Source organism: Staurois parvus, unplaced genomic scaffold (genome assembly GCF_062004578.1).
Source record: "Staurois parvus isolate SC_StPar_1 unplaced genomic scaffold, SC_StPar_1.0 ptg003334l, whole genome shotgun sequence".
Lineage (NCBI taxonomy): Eukaryota > Metazoa > Chordata > Amphibia > Anura > Ranidae > Staurois > Staurois parvus.
In genome coordinates this window covers 62,384-68,383 of record NW_028321130.1, presented here as the reverse complement: position 1 = coordinate 68,383, position 6,000 = coordinate 62,384, and the positions used below count along the sequence as shown (strand labels likewise).

General features: G+C 50.7%; 1 long non-coding RNA gene across 4 annotated transcripts in view; it reads left to right on the top strand.

Moving 5' to 3' along the window:
• Nucleotides 1-368: 368 nt before the first annotated feature.
• LOC149428307 (uncharacterized) overlaps nt 369-6,000 on the top strand; it is a 31,860-nt gene continuing 26,228 nt past the window's right edge. Inside the window, exon 1 of one of the 4 annotated variants that reach the window (XR_016310784.1) lies at nt 369-1,294. This is a non-coding gene — a long non-coding RNA (uncharacterized LOC149428307). Of the gene's footprint in view, nt 1,295-2,968; nt 5,937-6,000 lie in introns of those variants that run through there. The other 3 variants (XR_016310783.1, XR_016310786.1, XR_016310785.1) reach the window with 3 other exon arrangements.

The window sequence follows — 6,000 nt, the reverse complement described above, 5'->3', positions numbered from 1 at the left end:
TTTTTAAATTTTTTTTGTTTTTTTTTTTTTTTTCTCAAAGCATTAATACAATAACTACTTAAAGGCTAAAACAGATAAACATGTAACATATATAATATAAATATTAAAAATAATATATAAAGAATTTAAAAATATATACACTGTACACAGTAACAGTTCCCATTTACATTACCTGCACCCTGAGGAATACAATGACATGCAAGTCTACATCACCATTTTCATCTATTTCATATCCAAACTGGATGTCTTCAATCATGACTTCCTGTATGTCCTCAGGGAGGAGTGGCTGGTCGTCCTGCTGGTTGGGAATAGCAGTCCTGCAGATTGGACAGGTGGCGCTCTCTTCAAGCCCTCGGTGGATACAGCTGGTGTGGAACTCGTGAGCGCAGGCCAGGATGGTCGTGTCCTCTCCATCTTCATAACCTGCCAAACAGATGGGACAGAGAATTACCTCCTCCTCGGCGCGCTGCTCCATGGCTGGGGGGTGCTCAGGGGCCCCGGCGCGCTGTTCCATGGCCGGTGGTGGAGGGTGCTCAGGGGCCCGGGCTCGCTCTCTTGGTGAACGGCTGCGGTGGGTGGAGGCCTCCTCCCGTCTCCGATGACGTTGGACCCTGGACCTCGTCCGATGGGCGATCGGAGACCCTCCGTTCACCTGATGTGAAGACCTTCCACGGGATGGGCGTCGTGAAGGTCGTGGCATCGTGATGGTGCTGGATGACCTCAAAGTGGCTAAAAATATAAATATTTCCCACTACTAAAGAATAATATAATGATATCAGCAATAGAAATGCTAATGATCGCAGTCAGTTGCAGGAGAACCGCTCTGACGATCTGTATCGCTCAACAACCAGAAAGGAAGTGAGGTCAGAGGCAGCCTGGAGGCGGAGCTAATCACTCTGCCAATCAGAGCCTGGAGGTGGAGCTAATCACTCTGCCAATCACAGCGTCACTTTTCGGGCCTACATATTTTTACTGAAAACCAAACTAAATCTGCTATTTTATTGATTTTCCCATAGAATGAATCAGTGTTGTGGTGACTTTAGTGGGTTTTCCTAAATTCTGCCTCCAGATGTCACTGTGCCTGTATGTGTTCCATGGCGGTAATACCGCTCCCCGCCATAGGTGTCTCCCTTCCCAATCAGCTCCATTAAACGTTATAGACATGGCTTTCCTTCGGCAGCCATCTTTTGATGTCACAGAGAGTAATAGGAGCCCGAGGAGGGATGGAGGAGACAGACGGGAGCTGAGAGAAACGGGGTCCGGGGTGGGCAAGATGGAGACCGGGGGAGCCCAGGTGAGGAGAAGGCCGGGGGTGGGGAGGAGGAAGAGGCCGAGGGAGTGCTGGATGATGTGGGGGGGATTTTATCTATTGAGAGACAAATAAATGATGGGGGGGGGACATACCTGGAGCTTCGACCCCCCCCAGTGTAACCTCAACTGCCCCCCCCCCAGTTTTACCAAACCTGCCCCCCCCAGTGTTTCTGCCCCCCCTCAGTGTTACCACAACTGCCCCCACCTTCCCCCAGTCTTTCTGCCCCTCTGTTTTACCACAACTTCCCCAATGGCCCCCCACCCAGTTTTTCTGTGCCCCCCCGTATTACAATTTCCCCCCACACTGTTTCTGCCCCCCCAGTGTTTCTACAAGCGCCCCCACCTTCTCCCCGAGTCTTTCTGCCCCCCCCCGTTTTACCACAACTTCCCCAATGCCCCCCCCCAGTGTTTTTGCCCTCCTCCCCAGTGTTACAACTGCCCCCATACCCCCCGTGTTTCTGCCCCCCCCTAGTGTTACAACTGCCCCCATCCTCCCCCCCCCCCCCCCCCCGTGTTACCACAACTGTCCACATCCCCGACAGTGTTCCCCCCCCCCCCCCCCCCGTTACAACAACTACCCACATCCCCCTTCCTCCCAGTGTTTCTTCCCTCCACCCCAGTGTTTCTGCCCCCCCCCGTGTTACAACAACTTCCCCCATTCCCCCCCCAGTGTCTCTGCCCCCCCCCCGTGTTACAACAACTTCCCCCATCCCCCCCTAGTCTTTCTGCTCCCTCCGTGTTTCAACAATTTCCCCCATCCTGCCAGTGTTTCTTCCCCCCCCCCCGTGTTACAACAACTTCTTCCATCCCCCCCCCCCCAGTGTTTCTGCCCCCCCCGTGTTACAACAACTTCCCCCATCCCCCCCCCCAGTCTTTTTGCTCCCTCCGTGTTTCAACAATTTCCCCCATCCCGCCAGTGTTTCTGCCCCCCCCCCCCCCTGTGTTACAACAACTTCCCCCATTCCCCCCCCCAGTTTTTCTGCCCCCCCCCCTCATGTTACAACAACTTCCCCCATTCTCCCCAGTGTATCTGCCCCCCATGTTACCACAACTTCCCCCATCCCCCCCCAGTGTTCCTACAACTGCCCCCATCCCCCCAGTGTATCTGCCCCCCCCATGTTACCACAACTTCCCTCCCCCTTCAGTGTTACCACAACTGCCCCCATCCCCCCAGTGTATCTGCCCCCCCATGTTACCACAACTTCCCCCATCCCCCCCCCCAGTGTTCCTACAACTGCCCCCATCCCCCCAGTGTATCTGCCCCCCCATGTTACCACAACTTCCCCCATCCCCCCCCAGTGATACCACAACTGCCCCCATCCCCCCAGTGTATCTGTCCTCCACCCCAGTGTTTCTGCCCCCCCATGTTACCACAACTTCCCCCATCCCCCCCCCCCAGTGTTACCACAACTGCCCCCATCCCCCCAGTGTATCTGTCCTCCACCCCAGTATTTCTGCCCCCCCAGTGTTACTACAACTTCCCCCATCCCCCCCTCCAGTGTTTCTGCCCCCCCCCCCATGCCTGCACAGAATACATCTCATTTCTCTCCATGTATTCATTCTATAGTACCCCAGCATTGTGCAGAAACCCCCCCAATAATCCCCCCAGCAGCTGTGCCAGACCCCCCCCCCCCCATATCAGCCATTCATAAAGGAAATGAATACAGAGCTATAATCCCCCAAATATCACTTCCCCGCCCCTCCCCCACTCTTCATAAAGAGATCCGTGTCATACAATCACTGAGGAATACTGAAAACAAATCTAAATATTAAAAGAAATGAAATAAGTAAAGGAAAGTCATGTTTAGATTTGGATGGAGTGGAGATGATTGGAGCCCCTGTCAGTGTTTATTGCTGTCTGTGCCCCCATTGTTGGGGAGATCCCCCCTCTCTGTTTGTCCTGTTTACCATCATCATCCAAAGTGAATGGGAAAGACGATCCCACATTTTGGGTTGTCCCCAGAAAAGTGATAGAGGGGAAATCTTCCGATGGGGACACTAGTTCTGGTGATCTGGGGGGTCCAGTTTGCATGGATTTCCTCTCACTTCCTGTTATGGACACATGGACGGTGCTGACCAATCAGAAGCCGCCTTGCCCGGACTGTCATCGCTGCAAGGAGAGAATAGATAGTTGTGGGGATTTCAAATCTGCAGACCTGTGAAGCGGCTTTCTCTCCTCTCCTTGCAGCGATGACAGTACGGGCGAGATGGCACAGGGGGGTGGAAATGTTTGATAAACGACGTGTCCAGGGACTAAATCGGGGCCCCAATCTACTTGTCCCTCATGACAATCTACTTGTTTTAAAAGCAAAAGAGACTTTATGGCGACTTAAACGTGTCATATTTTTAACATTGCGCTGTTTATCTCCTCCCCCTCCCCCCCCCTCTCTCCAGCACTGCACCCGGGGACTAGCAAGGAGGAGAGAGACCTTGCAGTGTACTGAGCACCGATTGGCTGCTCGTCAGGAATGGGTGGGTCAGGGCTTATACTTTATCCCTTTGGCTGCCAGAGACGTTTTTGCCATTTTTGCACACATTTAAAAAATCATTTTAAGCCTGAAGATGGCATAACACCCAAATATATATTTCCTGAAAGCAGAGACCCTAGAGAATAAAATAGTGGTAGTTCCAATTTTTTATGTCCCATATTATCGCAAAATTTCAGTAAAAAATACAAGTATGTTAATTTTAGGGCACAAAAAAAGCAATAAATGACCCTATTTTCTGTAAAATCTAAAAGCCGAGGTTGCAGCGAATAAATAGATATCCAACTTGTCATCCTTAAATTTGTGCGCACTTGTGAAATGGCGAGGAGCTTCAGTACCCTGTATTTTCTATAGGTGACACTTTTAAAGCTCCTTTATAGGTCACCAGTTTAGTATTACGGAGGAGGTCTGGTGCTAGAATTATCGCTCTCATTCTGGCGTGCGCGGCGATATGTAACGTATCGCAATCGACGGTTTGATGCGTAGGCGTCCCAGCGTGTGCTTTTACGTTTTGTACGTTTTTGTATGTGTGGGGGTGCCGGCCTTTTTGGGGGGATGGCATGTGCTTGGGTGTAACTTTCATTGTTTATAATTGTAAAAAAAAAGTTTTTTTTTAATCACGGGGACAACTTCCCCTATGTGATGATTTTTGGTGACAGGTTCTCTTCGAGACATCCAAGGTCTAAAAGACTCTGGATGTCTCCCCTCTGTTCCTATGGGGATTGCTCTACAATCTCTCAACGGGGACCCGGAAGTGACATCATAACGTCACTTCCGAGTCAGCACAAGAAGGGGAGGGGACTCGTCCGCTCTTCTCCCTCCCCTCTACCCAACGGGGAGAGCACACGACGGGGGTGCGGAGAGGCTGGCACTGTGCAACGCAGTCAACAGCAGCGCTGCCACCTATTGCCTCACCTGACAGGTGAGCCCTGCTGCTTGCCCGCAGCAGACCTAAAGGTAGAATGAAACTACCTGCCCAGCGCCCGGAACTACATGTCCCGGGCGTCAGGAGATAGGAATCCAACATCCCTGTGGCATCTGATTGGTCAGCACCGTCCATGTGACATCAATAGTCCTCTAGCCTGAACTGTCATTGCTGCAAGGTGAGGAGAGAAATCGGCAGGGATTTCAGATGTCGGCGTCTTTGTCTCCTCTCCTACCGCTGAGAATATGGAGTATCTGCCACCATGGTATACATCCCCACATGCCCACTCTCCGCTGCGGGAAAACTCCCTTCACCGCTCCTGTCCAGTGGGGAAACCGCATTTGTTTTGGACAGAAATTGCATTCCTGTTCACATTGCATGCTGGTCTTTGTGGTGCAATTTGTGTTCATACATTTTGTATTGACGCACATCGCACCACAAAGTATCGGCAATCGGTATCGGCGAGTACTTGACCGAAAGTATCGGTACTGGCCGATCAGAAAATGGTATCGGTGCATCCCTGCTTTCTAACCTGCATGCTGGCTTCAAGTTGGTGTTTCAAAGTATGGATTCTAGAGACAGCCAGGCAAATAGCATTTTCAGAGTGTTCCATAATGATCTCCATATTGTTTCATGCATTCGTTTCCTTCAAAGTCTACCTGTCATGAGAAGTATGGGTCTGCTTTTGTGGCCATTGTTGGTCTTCTGAAAATGCTATGTGCCTGGTAGTTTGGCTTCAATGCCTGGAACAAGCATGCTGTGAATGTCAGAAAACTGTTAGAATTCCTCATCTCTGTACTTGTGAAGGATGATCCAAAGTATCATGGCGGGTACTACAATTCTCAGAAGAAAGGGTCACCTCGATATGTTCCTCAGGGTTTCCTTTGAAGCTGAAGTCTTTCCATCCCCATCAACATGCTGATGAGTTTTAAAAGGAAACTTTCTGTTTTCACTATATAGCTTGTTTAGACATCACTGGGTCTCTGTGCTTCCCTATGCAATGGCTGGTGAGAGGTGCTAGTGGGATGCTGGCCTTCTGAAATGATCACAGCACCCTGCCTCAGTACTCCTCTCATAGGTCCTCAGTTCTGATACAAGCAGTGGGCTGACTCTTAGGACGATTTGTGCAAAAATCAAAATGCTTTGATGGTTGGATGTCCGTCTCTCAGCAGTGGCACTCTCGGCAGGCTTGGTTGGCACACAAATCACTCCAGGTAATGCACACATGTGATGCCGAATCTTCATGATTGAAAGTGAAATCCAATGAATGAAAAGGGT